This window comes from Crocodylus porosus, unplaced genomic scaffold (assembly GCF_001723895.1).
Source record: "Crocodylus porosus isolate Cpor-Errol unplaced genomic scaffold, CroPor_comp1, whole genome shotgun sequence".
NCBI lineage: Eukaryota > Metazoa > Chordata > Crocodylia > Crocodylidae > Crocodylus > Crocodylus porosus.
Genome location: NW_017728918.1, coordinates 33,333,965 through 33,352,844, shown reverse-complemented (window position 1 = coordinate 33,352,844; position 18,880 = coordinate 33,333,965). Strand labels below are relative to the sequence as shown.

General features: G+C 42.1%; 1 long non-coding RNA gene across 1 annotated transcript; it reads right to left on the bottom strand.

Annotated features, from left to right (window-relative positions):
- Nucleotides 1–13,916: 13,916 nt before the first annotated feature.
- LOC109312203 lies at nucleotides 13,917–18,245 on the bottom strand. Its single transcript, XR_002101736.1, has 3 exons — nucleotides 18,144–18,245; nucleotides 15,526–15,533; nucleotides 13,917–13,928 (listed from the first exon to the last, which is right to left on the bottom strand). It is a non-coding gene; the product is annotated as an uncharacterized LOC109312203 (long non-coding RNA).
- Nucleotides 18,246–18,880: the final 635 nt, after the last annotated feature.

The following is an 18,880-nucleotide window of genomic DNA, read 5'->3' as shown; positions in this document are numbered from 1 at the left end:
CTTGCTGGGGTTGTTTGACCCCAGTATTCTTTCCTGCTATGGCAGGGGGTCAGACTAGATGATCTGCTCAGGTCCCTTCCGACCCTAGAAACTATGAAACTATGAAACTATTGTTCAATGTTTTAATATGTTATTTGAGTGATGGGGCTGGGTTCATGCTTACCAAATTTACAGATGACACCAAGGGTGCAAGCAGAAGTGACATTCTTTGCATGATCTGGCCCTTAAAAGTGCTCTACAGCCATGACATAACACATGTGCATAGCAGCAAGACACTTTTAAGATTGCCAATTGCATAAAAAATTAACCATCATCTAATGAGTTATTAGATTAAGGCACTCTGCTTTAGAAAGCCTTGGGGAATGTGTGTTCCCTCAAGGGTTAATTTTTCACACAGCACTGGGGCTGTCATGGGGAGAGGGAACTTGCCTGCTGAGCTGGAGCAGGGTGTGCAACAGAACCCCCTTGTCTCAGGAGCCGGCCGGGGTATTGGGGAAAGCTGGGCCAGGGCCTGTGAGGCAAGCAGGGAGGCTGCCAGGCCACCCTGCTTCCCCCAGCTCCAGCTGGACCTCTTGAGAGTGGCAGCAGCCATTGCCAGCTGCTTTGCCTGGCCTGAGTTGGAGGCGGGCTGTGGAATGGAGGCTCCTTGCCTCAAGGGCCCAGCTCAATTTGCCCAGTACCCCAGCTTGGGTACCTGTGGGGGAGCCTATGAGCAAAGGGAGTTTTCTTCTACCCCATCTCCTCCAGCTGAGGCCAAGCAAAGCCCAGCTGGCAGCTCCATCCTGCTCCCTTTACTCTCCCCCCCTGCTGACAGCCCTGGAGCTGGGCAGGGGAGGAGGGAGGACTGAAGAGAGGGGTAGTTCACAACCTCCTCAGAGGCTTCTGTGGTGACCCTACATGCTGGCCAAACCTGGTGCAGACAGGCTTGATTCCTTCCACCCCCCACCCCATACCCAAGAGGTAAACACCTGTTGGATCAGGGGGAGGAGGGGCTCTAACTTACGTAAAGGTACCATGAGTTAAAATGGGGTCCTGAATGACTGTAGGCACCCCAAGTTATGTAGAATTACAGATACTTTGGAGTGTAGGGCCAAGATGCAGGATGACCTTGATAGACTGGAGAAATGATTTGCAATCAGTCAGATGAGTTTCAACAAGGACGAATGTAAACCTCTGCGCTTGGAACAGGCTACCTAGAGAAACTGTGTAATTTCCATCCTTGACAGTTTTAAATAGCAGACTCGACAGACACTTGGCTGGGATGATTTAGTCAGAGATGCTATAGCCTTGAGCAGTGGCCTGGACTAAATGACTATATCTTCTTTTTATCAGTTAAATGTGTTTGTACAAGAAGAAGAATATTGATGTATTGTAGGGGTGTCAGATTATCTGACCCCACAGGCTGGGTGAATGGTGCAGGCCCAGTACATACATGGGCTGGCTGATTGGTGCAAGGCCTGTCCTCCAGACTGGGTCGTGCTGATGGACCCCTCCTGCTTTCTGAATCAATCATATGCAGCAGGGTCTGCCAAGTTCAGGACATATGATGCACATGCTGCATGTGGACAGCTTATCTAGGATGTGCACTGCCATGCATGCAGCATGCAGACCAGACCAGCTGGAGAAGGTGCCATATGTGGTGCTGGTCCCAAATTGGCTGGAGCAAGCACTGTCTACTCAGACAGATGTGACAATTTTTGCCCTATCTGACCCCAGAAAGTGGTCTACATCTATGACCAAACACTAGTTTACAGACTTCTTTAAAAGGACCCGATCCTGTGACAATCTGAACCCTTATTGCATGGAGCACCTTCATTAATTTCTGTCTGTGCATGCTGGAAGCAGGACTCAACTGACCAGTCTAGCTCTGCAAACTGTACTATTTTCAAAATAGGAGGTGGGAAAGGCAGTGGAGGGAGCTCATTCTGGGGTTTGCCTATCCAGCGCTGGAGAGTGGGGCAGGTGTATTGGAGCAGGTGGATTGGAGATGGCTTCAATCCACCCACCTCCCCACTACAGCATTTTTGAGGAAACCCCAGAATGAACTCCCTCCTGTGCTGTCTCCCCTCTCCCATCCAGACAGCACCACAGCTGCAAGGACGGGGTTGAGCTAGGGGAGAGACACTGTAGAAACACAGCCTCTCTCCTCGGATCAGCTTCAAATTTGAGACAACCCTCCACCCTCCCAACCCAACAGCTAATGTTTGTTAGCTCAGGAGGACTGGTCTGACTCAGGGCACTTTCTGTGATGCACTATGAATTAGACCAAGTTGTTGCATTTCTTTCTATGCCCTAAATGCAGCAAACATCACAGACTGGCAGGGGCAGGTGCCCTGTCTAGCACTGGCCCTGGATTGACTGGAGAAGGCACTATGTATAGCAAAAGTCTGGGATCTTGTTCACAGGGCTGGTCTGGCATATTTCATGTCCAACATGTGGGTCAACTCTGAGACCTAGGAGCAGCATTTATGGCCGGATGATGGGACTCCAAGGGCTGCCCTGATTTTTGACATCCCTGATGTATTTCAATGCGTTTCAAATGGTAGTGGAAAATATTCTTCAGAGTGAGGGATGGATTTTTTTTTCTTTTTTCCTACAGATAGGGCCATCTTGCCTTTAAAAAAACCCTGGTATAGCCAGTGTGGGCAGTTCCTAGAGTTTGAGGGCCTGGAATATTTCAGGAAATGTGCACTGTATCCTATGATTTTATCAAGGCCTCTTAGGCTTAAATTACTTGGTTATTTTTATGGATGAAGAATTACTAGGTCACAGATTACCTACTTTATACAAATTGTACATACATTGCTGTAAGAGAAATGCTTGCTATATGGCTGTATCCTAAGGGCTCTGACATGAAAGAAGATATCTGGCCATGGGGTTTGTTGGAAAATTGTTATTATTTCTTATTTCCCCCTAATGGTACAGTGGCTGAAGGGAGACTGTGAGGTAATTTTGCATAGAACTGTTGAGTTGGGCTGTGAAAAACGTTTTTCCATATAAATCAAACCTTAAACTGCATTAGTATAGTAAGTAGCATGAATATTTTCTCTTACAAATCACTCTTATCCCAGGGATATAACCCAGTACAATATTTGCTTTTAATTTAATACCCCTATATAATGCTGCCCGGTTAATCTTACTTTTATAGAGGGTACTTTTACCACTTGTACAATTCCCCAGCTCTACGAAGATTCATGTATGCAGGAATTATCACCAAGAACTTATATTTACCTCTCTCTTTATAAACCAGGAACAAATACAAATGGAAGGTGAGCCAGGGAATCTGTGTGACTATTTGAAAAGGGAAGATGATGATGCCTTACTCTAGAGTCAGACCCCAGCAGGTAGATTTCTGGATATGTTTATATTTTGCATTATAGTGTAAACTGTGCTGCTGGCAATGCTTCTGTCCAATTAATATTTTATAATGGATTTTGGAATAAAATCCTATCATTAAACATTCCAAAAATAGAATTGGGGGCAAATTGCAACTTGAAATCGGACTGCACCAGTTTACTTAAACACTGTGAAAACGTGGTAAGACTTGTTTGTTAATGCTATGGGGGACAGAAGGGTTATAGAGCCTCTTTTATTGTTACTGCCTCGTTTTCTTTTCAAAAGCCTACTTGGCCTAGCATAAACAACAGCTATTATTACTCAATAATAGCCACTAAACTAGGAGTTCCCAAGGCAGAATTACCACTAAGAAAATGTCTTAAAAAAATCCTAGGTATTATTATTAGTAATCATTCCCCATCTCCACATTGTTTCTTTTCATGAATTGTGCTAAAAAAAAATAAACCCAAAGGCCACTGAAGCCAACAGAAGGGCACCAGTTGACTACAATGGCCATAGGACAGAACCTTTGACTAGCAGCCTTTTTTGTGCAACCTATAGAGCACATGCCATTCTTTAAGTATTATTCAATAGATAAAGAGATAATGTAAGATTATTTCAAAGCTAGGCTTTGGTCAATTCAAAACATTTATGAATCTTGAGTGAAGGTTTGACGACACTGGGTTCCAGTTAAAACCCAGAGTTTGGGGTCTTCAATTAAAACCTAAATAAGGCATATTCTAAAATAAAAATCAGTCTTGTAATGAAAGTGTTATATAGCTACATTCTGGAAGGACCATATTCAACTTAATTTTGATCCTTTCAGTATAACTATACACCCCATCCTTTTCTGTCATTTCTAAAAATATAGGGCACAGATCAATGTTATACTATTAAGGAGATAAGGTATCTTATCAGAGTTAGAAACTATTTAAATCAACTACCCTTTATCTCTACCATTAATTCTTGTCTTAATTAATGATCTGCTAAAAATACTACATAGACCCTTTATGGTAATGATGTTAATCTGTATTTAAGTGTCTTTCTATAAAGCAAGACATGCATTCCTTTCTTGCTGCAGGGATAGGAAAAGCATACAAATGAATGCTCTATCTCTTCACATGGGTGACATTACATATCTGTGTTACTCAAATTAAGAAAATATGAGACTGGAAATGAGTAAAATCCTAGTATATTATAGTATATCATACTTTATTCTGAATGTATTAGTTGCCTCAAACAACTTACAGTCTAAGAGACAGATCTTTAGCTGTGGTAACCTTGGCACAGCTTCATTCAATGCAGTTTTCAGCTTTCTGGATTTACATCAACCCTAGTCTAGCCCAGAAATGAAAAGAGAATAATCTGGAAGTTTGGGTTTCTGTAATATTAACACTGTTAAATCAAAGTCGATTTGCACAAGCATTTCAAACACAATCATTTAGAAGTGTAAAGATGGATGAGTAGAAGGAAGTAGCTTGTCATATCAGAGAGGGACAACAAAAAAGAGCCATTAAAATGATTGAGGGAAAAGGACTTGTATATTGAGGGTTTAAGCAAATATTTCAAATGCTACAAAGTGATTTAGGAGGACAATTTTTTAATTTATTTGTATAGGCATTTAGACTCCTAAAGATGCAAATAAGGTCCTAAAGGGATTTTCAAAAGCACTTAAAAAGAGGAGATAGGCACTTTTGAAGTAAATTTTGCAATTACCCCTTTATATTAAACCAGTGCACCTATGCTAGGGGTAGTTGAGTGGATATGCCATCTTTGCTACATGAGGGAGAAAACATAAGCCACCTATTTTAACCTAAAGTAATATTTTCAACTTTCTGGAATTGAAAAATTGTATTTTGTAATAGTGGTCCATGTTAAGTCAAGGAATATGGTAAGCCCTGGAATATAGCTATAGGTAAATTCCCCAAATAAGAATTAATTAATAAAAATGCATCTGATTGCAAATTCATGAACAGAAAAAGGACAAATAAATTATTCACTGCAAATAGTTTATGACAAACTCATTTGTTACCATGACAGTTTTCTATTTGTACAAGTGCTTTACCAATGCCAAATAGCATTCCCAAATAACATCAAGGAAGTATCATGACCATCAAGTTTCACTACATCATACACATCCCTAATGAACTTTCCTCGAATCAGGCAATTTCTTCAACTGTGGCTTTTTAATGGCATAAATTTTATTTACAGCAGGAAAACTCTTCAAATTGCAGATTTTGGGAAACACATGCACTAGCACAGTAGTATAACTAAGGGTGGGTGAGAGCAGCATCCACCCCAGGAAGCAGCTCAGGATGGTGCCAGATTTGCCTGCCAACCCCGTTGAGTCCTGGAACCATTGCCATGCCAGAAACAAACAGTTCCCAGCTGCTGTTGCTTTAAGAGCAGCAGAACCAGGGCAGGCAGAGCTCACAGTGTAGCAGCTCAGCTGGGACTATTTAAAAGCTCCCAGATGGATATGGTGGTGCACCTCCTCCCCCATACTACTACCCCCATGCCTGCTCCCAAAACCTATGCCCTGCACCTCCTCCCACTCACTCGGAAACTGTATGCCCTGGGCCCCTCTCCCCACCCCCACCTCCACCTCCACCACTCCCAGAATCATGTCTCTCCCCCTTCTTCCCCAGCAAGTTTTTCCCCAAATGCAAACCCAGCTTGATAAGCCAGTTCACTAAAGTATAAAATATAGGACAATATTTAGAAAGAGAAAGACAACATAACAGTAAAAGCCAGGGAGCCAAAAGATTGGGGCAAGATTGAGTATTAAATCAATCAGCTTGACCTGGAAACGTGATTAATATAAATAAGTAGCAGCAGAGAATGTCTTGTAGATTTGAAATATTCTTTTATTGTTGCTCTTTTTATTCTACCACTGACCTGGCAATTTTTATAAACCACTGACCTGGAGGGACTTCTATGGAGTAACGAGACCATTGCATATCCATTCATTCCTTCATATCACCATTAATATTATTAACAAAGCCATGTTGCTGTGATTTGCAATTTTTAATCACTCCCTTTGTCAAAATCATTTTAATAGACAGTGCAGGGCTGGATTCAGGAGGGTGCAGTGATGCAGTTATACCACCTTTGATTCCTGCTGCACCTAAACTTTGAAGCCAATAGCCTTGGAAGGGGCAACAGCATTTCTTTTCAGGCAGTGCTGATGGAATCAATTGATTTCATGACTCATTATAATATAACTGATTCCTGTTAATCTCAGGTGCTAATGACCCACTTTCCATTGTAATGGTCTTGTTCCGTTAATTAAGTTAGCCTTTGTTCTGCAGTTTGTGTGTCTTTTAGTCATTTCTGGTAATATCTCTCTTCCATTTCACATTCCTATCTTTAATTCAAGCTAAAAAGCTTAACTCAGGTGTGGTAACATTAATGCAGGTGAACATCAACTCATGAGTGGAAATAATAGATAGTGAAGCATGGGATATACCATCAAGACTCTCAAGGAAGCTAGTTTCAATATTACAAATCTTAATAAGAGATGTACATTTAAATACAATGACTACAGGACTAATAATCTTTTGATTTAACATATAATCTAGGAAACTAGTGTATATTCCAATAAAGTTAAATTCATCTTTGCTTTGATCTTAAACTGAATAATATGGCCCCTGGCATACTAGTGAAACTTCTCATTTATTTTTACCTGGAGAAAAGTGTATCGTGTTATATGTGATGTTGCACCACACCATCTGCACCCCCTTTTTCAAAATTTTATATCCACCCATGTCTATAAGTACAGAAAAAAGTTATATGGCAGAGGGCTTCTTAAAAAAAAAGCAAAGACTGTGGGATTTTTCAGCACTTTCAACAAAGATCCCAAAGAGTACAAAGGCATAGAAATCTCATTCTACAAGATCTGGATTGGTGCAACTGTATGAGGAAATGTGTTCTGCAAGTGCCCCTATTATGCCTTCCCTCTGAACACTTCCAAGTGAAGCATATTTCATAGTGAAACTAGACTGCTCCGGACTAAATTAATACCTGGCCCTATATTTATAAAAGTGGGCTGATCCTTCTTGCATGTAGTTGGTAGAGGTTTTGACACAGACAAAAGGAGAAGCAGAATCAGGCAACCATGCTCAGCTTTTCTTTGCTGCTGCTGCAGTTAGAGGATTGAACACAAGTAAACTAGAAAACAGCCTTCCCAGGGCGTTCCTTTTGTGCCATCCTTAATGCAGGTACATAAGCAGGAAGCAAATGGAGTGCAGGTACCATGGTGTATTGAACTCCATCAGGATCAGTGTTTTCCATCTGAAACGTGAGCAAATTCACAGGAAAAAATAGGTTAGCTTTGGGTTTTGTTTTAGTTGGTAGTGGTGGTGGGTTTTTTTCTTTGTTTGTTTTTAGCTTTACAATAAGGATTACAAATATAGAATAAGAAACTCAAAATGCAGAGATTGAACAAGTATCCTGTGTCCTTTAAAGGGCATAAAGGGTGTTCATAGAAGTGCTCCAGGAGGTGGGAGAGGGGGCACTTTAGCACTTTAATTAGCACAGCTCTGAGAGCCATGCTAATTAAAAGTGTCTTGAGCATCATATGTATCAAAGTCCCCATACTGAAAAATGGAAGCAGGGTGCTTTGAACTAAAGCTTGTCGAACAAGGTTTAATTTAAACTATCCTGCCACCATTTTTCAGCACAGGGACACTGTAGCCTGCTGGAGCGTGGTAATTACCATGTTCCAACTAACTTGATTAATCAAGTCTGCTCTGATGTGCTGTAAGTACAGAGCATTGGAGCAGCCTCCCTGCATGTATATAAGAGCCCAAAGGGTTTGCACTAGTAGGCTAAAAGTCTACCCTTATTTACTCTAGTAACTCTACTAGAGTAGGTCATGTACCTGGAGTCAGACTTGTAACTTGCAGCAAACTCAATGCACAAGTTTTCTCTCATTTTACAGAAAAACATTTCCATTCTCTGTCTCCAGATACTTCTCTTAAATAGGCATTATTTGTGCCACTTGCACTAAATTTTAGTTCTCATGCCACTGCCCTGAATTTAGAAAACTAATTCCTATTGACACCAGTCGAAATAAAGATCCCCTATCAGATACATGAGACTGGAAACATCCAGGATACTGGATACTAGATGGAAATAGTATATCATTACGGTCCAGAAATGAAAACAAAGGACAAAAGTTTAATTATTCTCAACAATCAGAACACTGCTTTTTCCCCACTAAAGAAACATATGGACTTGTTAAATATTAAAGTATCTCAGTATCTTATATTTATGACAGACAAGGTTCTTTGGGTAAATCCAGTAACTTTTATTAGACTCATTTAAATAGCTGGAAAAATTCTTCTTAGCAAGCTTTGTATTTTTATTTATTTATTTATTATTGTTTTTATTTGTGTTGTTTTATTTATTATTTATTATTATCTTTTTTATGATAATCTCAATATTGGCTTGTTATTTATCCATCAATTTTTTTAGTTCCAAAATCAAACAATGATCAAATAATATCCTATCCATATAAATATAGAAAGACTTTAGGTGACTTGTGGAAACTATAACAAAGAATTGCAAGTTAATCTCTCATTCTTTTATCTCCAGATGTGACACACCACATAAGTTATCACACAGCACCATCTGTAGTGAAAACTTAAGAAGTACAACAGGATTTCACCAGAAATTAAACCACATGATTTTTCTTGAATACACTACATGGTTGGGACTGTAATTTGTTAATTGCAGTCAGCTTAATTTGTTTCATCATATATATATATACACTAGTTAGTTTTTAAGGTACAAATCTAGCCTGCCTTCAAATTCTACTGGCAGTTTCTTGTAGTTTGCCATCTCTGACAGGTACTGTGTCCCCTGAAACAGTCTTACAGTTGTGAGCAGCCCAAAAATTTCAGACAAGTTAAACTACATCCCACCGGGGTGCACAGGAATGCACCTGGACCAGCTTCATGTATCAGTGTCATAGAACATGACATTTAGACGTTTCATGATTAATTCATTTAATCCAAGATGTGGATAATGGTGATGTGACCCACAGGGGAGAAGTAAAGCCATCATTTAGGTAAGCCCTAGAGCTAAGAAGAAAGTGAGGCCCCCTGATATTGCAAGGTTATCAGAGACTTGTTCCTCAAATGGCATTTGAAAAAAACATGAGGAAATGCCAAGAGAGATGAGGGAAAACAATTTGCTAACCAGTGAATTTAAACAAGAATGGTGTTTATATAGTCATACCTTTTGTGCTACACACTAATACTTTTTCCAGGGAATACCTGAATCACAAGATTGCAGTTGGACAATTCCCATAAACCATTACCTGGGGATGATATAGTGCAATGTTAAGATGTCTCACCACAACTCTTTTTCCTAAAATAGATACATGAAATTGGCCTAAGAAGCAACAAGTGTAACTGAAAGTGGAGCAGATTGTGAACCCAGGCTCCCCTCGCATCAGTGATAAGATGCCATGGGATCTAATACATGATTCCACAATTGCATCTCCAGCCACGCATGTGGGGCATGGCAGGAAGTATGATTGTATGGATTGCACATTAGATCCCATTGTGTCTCTCCCGCATATGTAGAGGGGTTCTTAGCATAGTGATGCCTAAGAAAAATGATAATATTTTTGGAATGCAGGGGGTACATTCTTTAAAAGTCCAAGATACATAAATAAAAGGACTTTAAACAAACTACTCAATGTCAAGGACTGGATAAATGGCCTTACAGTCATTACATTTCATCACAGAGAGCCCAACAGATATCAATGGGAGAAGTTTTCAATAAATTATTATACGTTATTTATGTCAAAACTGAGATTATTTCAAAGCAATGCTTAGATCACAGGTGTTGCCATAAATTCATAAATAGATTTCATAGATTTCATAGATATTCGAGCTAGAAAGAACGTTGGGAGATCATTGAGTCCAGCCCCCTGCCCCAGGGGCAGGAAGTCAGCAGGGATCATAGGATCCCAGCAAGATAAACATCCAGATGTCTTTTGAAGGCGTCCAGAGTAGGTACTTGAACCACCTCCGGTGGCAATCTATTCCAAACCTTGGGGGCTCGGACAGTAAATAAGTTCTTCCTTATGTCCAGCCTGAAACGGTCATGGAGGAGTTTGTGACCATTGGACCTTGTCATCCCTTGGGGCTGGAAGGGACCTCAGATATCATCAAGTCCAGCCCACCTGCTCAAGGCAGGAAAGATTGCTGAGCTCAGATGACCCCAGCAAGGTGTGCATCCAGTCATCTTTTCAAGATCCCTATTCCAGACTCGGGACACATAAACCAGAAGGAAGTTTTTCCTAATGCCTAACATGAAGCAATCTTCTATCAGTTTATTACCATTATTCCTACTCTTCCCCTGGGTGCCTTGGTGAACAGGTGTTCTCCTAGCCCCTTATGTTCAACCCGTATATGCTTAAAGGCTGCCACCAACTCCCGTCTGAGTCTTCTCTCTTCCAGGCTGAAACAGTCCCAAGTCCCTCAGCCTCTCCTCATATAGTCTGTTCTCCAGACCTCTAATCTTTTGTGTGGCCCTCCTTTGGATTCTTTCCAGCTTCTCCATGTCCAAAACTGGATGCAGTACTCCAGCTGAGGCCTTACCAATGCTGAGTAGACCAGGACGATGACATTCGTGATCTTACGTGTGATGCATCGGTTGATCTTGCTTGTGATGCATTGGTTTGCTTTGCCACCTATAGCATCGCCCTGGTGGCTTCATCCACTATATAAGCTTATCCAGGTCAGCCTGTATCCTCAACCTGTCTTCCAGTGTGACCCCATTTCTCCATAACTTGATGTCATTTACAAATTTTGTCATTATAATTCCCACACCCATGTCCAAATTGCCATGATATTTTTCTGTGTTTCTGGCAGAACAGGGAATTAGTGATGGTTTGTTCATATCCCACTCCTTTGGTCAAGAGGAAGATGACACTGGAGTTAACTTTTCCCACTCCTTGCTTGCCAATAGTTCCATTTCAGAGGTCTGAGTCCCTTCCAACTCTGGCGTTCATTGAAATCACTGAGCAGAATAAGTCTATCTTCCTCCAGAATGACAGAAAGGACTTGGTCAGGGTTGGCATAGAATTCCTCCTTGGTTTCACTAGCAGCATCAAGATTCAAAGCATATGCACTGACAGTGGTGTCACCTGAGCGTGAGACACGATTTCAGTGGGGTGAGCAGAGTGGATCCTAAAGAGAGATGCTCCGTTACAGTTACAGCTGCTGAATCACGCTCCTGCCTCATCCAAATGCTAGGCGACCTTCTTGTAACTGCTGCCTTCATGCTAGTTAGTAACTACAAGTTTCTAGGCTTCATAATTCTGCTCCCATCATCACTAGCTGGTTGTCAAAGGGGTTGAATAATGTGCAAAAGCAGTTTTCATGGAAGACACCTGTACATGATTGCTTTTATCATGGAGAAGTTTCTGCACATTAGCTTCCACATGGTTTTTGATAGACCTGGGCCTTGATCCAATGGCAAGGAAGCCAAGATAATGAGATCTCATTCCACTGAAGCCTTCATTTGCCTTCACAGCCATTGAGATTCTAACATGTTCTTCTACCACCTCTACCGTTGAGGACGTGTAGACCCATGGCTGGGGGCTGGACAGGCTGATTATAGTGGCAACCTGTACTCACCATGTCACAGCACCACCAGAGGATATATGTGGCTTTTCAGGCAGAAAAGCATTGATATCTGCTGTCCCCACTACATCCTGGTAGTGCTGCACTGCTTGGTCCATGACTCTTATTCACTGGAGTTACCTCTGATTATTTCAGTTAACCTTCCCTGGCACAGCTCTGCCACCAGAATCTGTTTTCTATCCTGACCTCTAAGGCCATTTTTTCCCCCAGAGTGCAATCTTCCAACAATAAGTATGAACAATTCCCTAGTTCATCAATATATGATATTACATTTAGCTGCATTGACATGCATTTTTTAAGTGAATCCATTGTGTCATGCTATCTAGACCGCTCTCACCTGACACTATCATCACTCCACAATTTTTGTGTTGTCTAAAAATTGTCAGGTTTTACATTTTGTTCCCAAACATTGATAAAGATATAGAATAGCATTGGATGAAGAACATATTTCTTCAGGACCCAATCTGAAACACTCCCACACCTCAGTTTAAAGGAAATGGTAGTATAAAAAAATATATTGAAATATTGTCTGACAGTAAGAAAAATGTCTTTCAGAAATCTAAGTATATTATGTTGATCCCTTGGTAAATCAAACTTGTAATCCTATAAGAAAATCAGGTTTATTCGATATTATGTATTTTCTATAAAACTGTGATTACTGCTCCAGTTCGTCTGCTCTGCTTTAATTTTTTATTGCTACATCCTACAATCAGCCTTTCCATGGAGAGCGAACAGATGTTCACATTAAAGTAAATTAATAACAATCATGAACAAGATATTGCAGCCACATTTATAAATGATTTTTCCTAACAGCTTACCTCTACCAGAAGCAAACAAGGATGTAGGTACAAGTCCCAGTTTATGATGAATAGGAACATCTGAGGTACTGTGTATAATGTTAGTTGAACCAGAGACAACTATAGAATGGTAGAAATTGATGTTTCCTTAAGATGCCCAAAACTAAGGCTTGCTTCAGGGTCAGACCCACCCTGGAATACAAAAAGAATGTAGTAAACAACCCAGGGAGACTGACAGGTGCCTAAAAGACTTAAGTGGTTACAAATTGTTTTATTTATTCACCCCCTATTGAGTATCTTGTCAGTCAGGTTGTGTCTTCCTGGGAAGTTTACAAAACAGTCAAGGAATATAGAAAATATATTAAAATGATCATATCCTAAAATGCAAGTGAAAGAAATGCTACCAAGTTGAGTGTACGTGTGTTAGACTTTCCTTGCATGGTTCAAGGAGTCAGTGGTGGTGGCAGCGATTCAAGGATAATCTGTACCACAGCTCATTGATAGGTCTTGAGGTGACCTAAGGGTCCAATCCTTGAGCTGTATATCTGTCCATAGAAGTTCCAGGTCTTTCAGGGGAGAGTAGGCCATAGGCCAAGATTTCTCAAATTTTTCTTTTCCTGCTTTCTTGTTTCTGCTTCAAGGGCAAAACACTTTGCCTCAAACTGGGCTGCCACTTAGTTGAGGTTGTGGTGCCATTGGAGTCAGTTAGCAGCCAGCTTCTCCCAGTTCTTGATATCAGTGTCCGTTTTCTTGAGGCATCCATTCAATGTGTCCTTGTAGCATTTCCTCTGGTTGTCACAATATTTCAGGCCACAGCTAAGGACACAACAGAGCACTTTTTGGAGAGTCAAGAGTTGGATATCTGCACCCAATGCCTGGTCCAGTAAAGTTGGTACTTGGAAATCACTGATTTATTCCTGATAACATTGGCTTCAGCAAGGATTTGTGCAGTGATTTTCCCATTTGATGAAGAGGATTTTCCAGAGGTATCATTGATAATACCTCTCCAGGCTCTTGAGATGACAACAGTAGGTCACCCACATTTCAAATCCATAAGGCATGTATATAATGTATGTTTTCAGGGGAACTTTGGATTTGTCTACACTGGCATTTATTTCCTTTGTTAGTTGGACTGACCAGTCAGCTACTAGTGAATACATGCTATTTAGTTTATTCTCACTATAGAACAGGCAGCAGTGGGCCTGACACAATGATTCCCAAAGGGTGTGCCCCAGCACCCTAAAGAGCTATGAAAGTTATGGAAGTTATAGGATCCCCTTGTACGACCTGTGTCAGGAGATAAAAGTCCTCCTCCCTGTCCAGCACTGTACTTTTGACCCAGCTACTTCAGCAGTACCTACTTCTTTGGGGACTACTGCCACAACTGTTGGCTTCTCCAGCTCTGCCCTGAACCCTGTGCCCTTCTCCTCCCCAGCCCAACATTCCCAGCAGCATGCTGTGCTGCAAGTAGGTGGATACATAGATGGAGCCACATTTTGCAGCGTCGCTCATCCCCCTCACCCCTCCCATGCTCCTAGGGCTGCCAGGGTGAGTCTAGGGGTGGTTGCTGGCATTAGACCCTGCAAAAGCAGCCTCAGCAGTAGGGGCTGCTTTCACCTCCTGAGGTATATACCAGGGATCAGGATGGGGGCAGACAGTGGAAAGAGAAGGGCACAGCAGGGTTAGGTTCTGGCCTGCTGCCTTTAAGTGACATGAACTAAATCAGTGATTCTCAGATTTTTTCACCTCAAAGCCTCTGTATCTTTTCTGAATTTAGATCAGTCTCAGTGATTTTCAACTGGTAACCCTGCTGTGAAATTCAGAAAAAATATAAAGGGATGCCTTGAGGCTAAAAAGGTTGAGAACCACTAATATAGAGACTTTGCTTTAAGGAAAGATGTATTTAGTGTCATTTTTTAACATCTCAGCACTAGTATGATTTCCTCTGACAGGGGAATGGAGTATGTTATATATCTATATAGATATAGATATAGATATACACACACTTTTTCACAGGAGCATAACAAAGAGAGTTGATGCCCTGGGAATACCCTGTGGGAGCACAGGGGGAGGGCATGTATGGGTTACAAGCAGGGAAGCAGGGGGAACACTGAAGTCTTACCCAGTCTTACTTTGAAAAAGTCCTCAGGCAAGCAGCTGCAGCAGCTACTGCCACCTGGTCTGGCTGTTGCTCTTAAAGCAGCAGTCAGGGACTATTTTAGAGCTCCCTGCATGGCTAAGCCACAGGCTACTCTTGCTGCCAGGGTGAAGGCTAGACAGAAGTGAGGAGTGAGTCTGGATCCCCTTCTAATTTGGTGCCCATGATGAATGCCCCTCTTGCACATTCCTACTTATGTTACTGCCTTTATAGGTATGAGAGGGAAGTATGCTGCCAATTTTAATGCATAGCAAAGGTGTGTCCCAGGTATCAAAAGTATGAGAAGCACTGAGCTGGAAGAAGTGTCTCTGAAGATATAACACTGATCTGTTGTGCAGGACATATAGTAGGTAGGGTAGCCACTGATGCACTCCCAGAATACAGGGCATCCCCTTGGTGAGGGGCAGCCCCCTACCCAATCAGCGGTGGTGGGGTGCCACCTCCTCAGCCATTCAGCAAGAAGGAGTGGGGCTACGGGGGCCCTTGGCCAGCAGGAGGCAGGGCCACCACAAAAAGGCCACCTCACTGTGTCCATCCCTGTTTGGAACCCTTGCTTCTCCTGGCTGTGCACCACCCTACCTCTAGGCACAGCCAATAGAATTGCAAGGACAGATGATTGACATGTATTTCCACAAATGAACTGAAAAACAAGACTTTTTTTCAGTCCAGTCCTCATTTAGAAACAGACAGGAGACTCAAGAAAGACCAGCCCTGAGGCAGTTTAATTTGCATCTGAAGCTGTTCAACTCTGGGAGCTCACAGGTTAAAGGGACAGAAAGGTCAAATTTTTAACACCTTGGTATGAAAAAAAATGGAAGTACACTAGTTCAATTTGTTGAGGACTCAGAGCTGGGAGACATTGTCAATTTAGAAAGGGATTCGAATACCATACAAGAAGAACTGGATGACCTTGAGATGTGTAATTAAAAAAATGGAAAGATGCTTAATAATACAAAGTGTGAAGTCATAATCTTAGCAATTAGGGCTGTGTGAAATGGCTATGTTTTGTTTCAGTTTTGGATTTGGCCATTTTGGAGGACAGCGATTCATTTCAGTGTTTCACATCATTGTTTCATTTCTATTTGGTCTGATCTGTTTCAGAGTTTTGATGCTGTTTTGGCACTGATTCAGAGATTCGGATCAGCCTGGGGAGGCAGGCACAGCCCCCCACTGCAGACTCTCCCGTGGATCCTCTAGCTGTGCCTGCCTCTGTCCTGATGCGGGGAGCCACAGGAGAAGGCCCCACGGCTGCCTTGCCCAGCCCCATCCCCCGCCTGGCCCCAGCCTCCCAGCACTTTAAAAGGAGGGCTGGGCTGGGCTGGGCTGGACTATTCCCGGGAGGCACCTCTGAAACGTTCAAAACGTTTCCAAAATGTTTTGGATGGTTTCGTTTAATTTTGGAGATGTTTTGGAGCCTTCCATTTCATTTTGGATTCAAGGTTTTGGGCTCTGAAACAGGCTGGAACACCTACAAAATGAAATGTCTGCCAAAAATTCACACAGCCCTATTACCAATGAATAACAAGAACTTATGCTATGAGGTAAGACCTCATCAGCTGGAAATGACAGAAGAGGAGAAAGACTAAGTTATCTGAGTCAATCACAAAATAACCATTAGCCATAAATAGGATCCATTCTTGGACAAGTTAGATATAGTGTATCAGGAAAAGCATTTTCTGTAGAGATTAGAAAGAATGGAAGGAGTAAGGAAATGCCAAGGTCCAAGGTACAAATTAGATCACATTTTAAATCAACAGTGTTAGTCATCTGTGGGTGCATCTACATGAGACACTTATTGTGTAGTAGCCTAATAACACTGTGCTGTACATAAAAATATTGTGGAACCAACAGTATGGAAGAAGAAGAGTGATTTAAGATAAAGGAAAATGTAGATACTAAAACACAGAACTGTTCAAAATATGTGAACTGTTCAAAAATAAATGTAGTCTTGAGAATGGCGAATGTACATTGCTGGGGAATGTACTAGTGAATAGCAACTTGAGCAGCAGTGAGCACAAGATGTTTGAGTTCGATCCTGAGGAAAGGAAGATAGAGAGCAGTAAACTTCAGAAAAGGAGACTGTGACTTGCGCAGGGACATCATGGGCAGGATCCTCTGGAAAGTCAGTCTGAGGGGGAGAGGAGACCAGGAGAGCGAGCTGTACTTTAAATAAACCTAGCTGAGAGTTGAGGAATAAACCATTCTGATTTGCAGGAAGACTAGCAAGTAGGGCAGAAGACCAGCTTGGCTTAGCTGGGAACTCTTCAGTAAACTAAGCAACAAAAAGGAAGCTTATAAGAACTGGAAACTTGGGCAAACAACTAAGAAGGAGTATAAGGGTATTGCTTGGGCATGCAGGGATGAAGGCAGGAAGGCCAAAGCAAATTTGGAGTTGCACCTAGCAAAGGATGTGAAGGATAACAAGAAGAGTTTCTACAAGTATGCCAGTAACAAGAGGAAGACCAGGGAAAGTGTAGGTCCCTACTGAATGGGAAAGGCACCCTTGTGACAGACTATACAGAAAAGCCTAAAGTACTCAATGTTTTTTTCACCTCGGTCTTCACAGGGAAGGTCGGTTCCCAGACTATTGCACCTGGCAGCACAGTTTGGGAAGGAGTGATTTGTCTCTGACTGCCCTTCCAATCACAGTGTCTGGGGGAGGGCCACAGAAACAGCATAAAAGCCTCTGTTTGCAGGCTTGCTGTGCCTTTTGTGAGCTGGTTCTGAATGAGCAACAGCATCAGAAAGATACTGTGCTGCCTGGCTTGCTTCCTAGTCAGTCTGTAGCCTGCTCCTTTTTGTTCTTAGAAAGGAGCTTAGTTTAGCTTAGCTTACTTTAGAATAACTCTACTTACTACTTATCCAATTAATTTTTCAATTCATATTTGTTCTCTCCTTTTTGCAAACTTTTAAAAAAGAAATCTCAGTGCTTTCCCTAGCAGTGTGATTCATCACTGTGCAGGGAAGCACACGTTACACACACTCACACAGATCATAGAAGAAGTCCTATATTCGTAGAAGAGGAGATTGTATATAGTTAGTTATTACAAACATCACGTCACAGAAGTGCAACACACACCATAGTTATTATTCATAATCAATAATCAGATTCATTAGCCCACAGTCCACTACACACAACACAAAACAATCTAATAATCGTACAACCCAGAAAACAAGAACCTACATTACAGAAGAACAACACAGACATTTATTAATGCACAACACAAGCAATCTAATAGTCACACACCCCAGAAAAGAAAAACACAGAAGAAGTCAGACACACACAGTCACACACCTTTTGCAGCACAGGAAAGATGAATATGAAGCATGCTAGAAAGGCAGGAGCCAGGTCTTCTGGCAGGGGAGGGAGAGAGGGTAGGGGGAGAGCTAGATTGGCAATCCCCCCACCTGCCCCCACACAATATAGACGAATTATCTTCCCAAGCAGGCATGAGGCTTCTGCTGACAGTGGAAGAAAGGAGGTGGGAGTGGTACCTGCATCCAATGTCCCTGCACCTGCACCATGTCCCCTAACTCCAGAAAAAGTCACCACCAGCAGAATCACTTTCTCCTACACCCCAATGTCATCTCCCAGCATGAGCCTCCCACTGCCAAAGGAGGAGCTGGAGCTGGAATGAGGGGACCTGAACGCCCTGGCTCAAGCAATTCTGGTGACCGAGGGGGAATCAGAGTTTGTGCTCCACACCCCTCAAAGTTCCCTTAGTCCCAGGTTTCCTTCTCCGGAAAGCAGCACTTCACAGAAAGTTGAGGTTGTGGAGGCTCAGGCAAGTGGCTCAACTGAGGTAGCTCCTCCTGCTGTTGTACCTCAGCCTGCTGAGGAGTGGGATAAGGCAGTATCCCCACGCTTAACCCAGAAGCAGGCTAGTAGCATAGTGTGGGAGCATTTTGAGCTGGCAGATGATCCC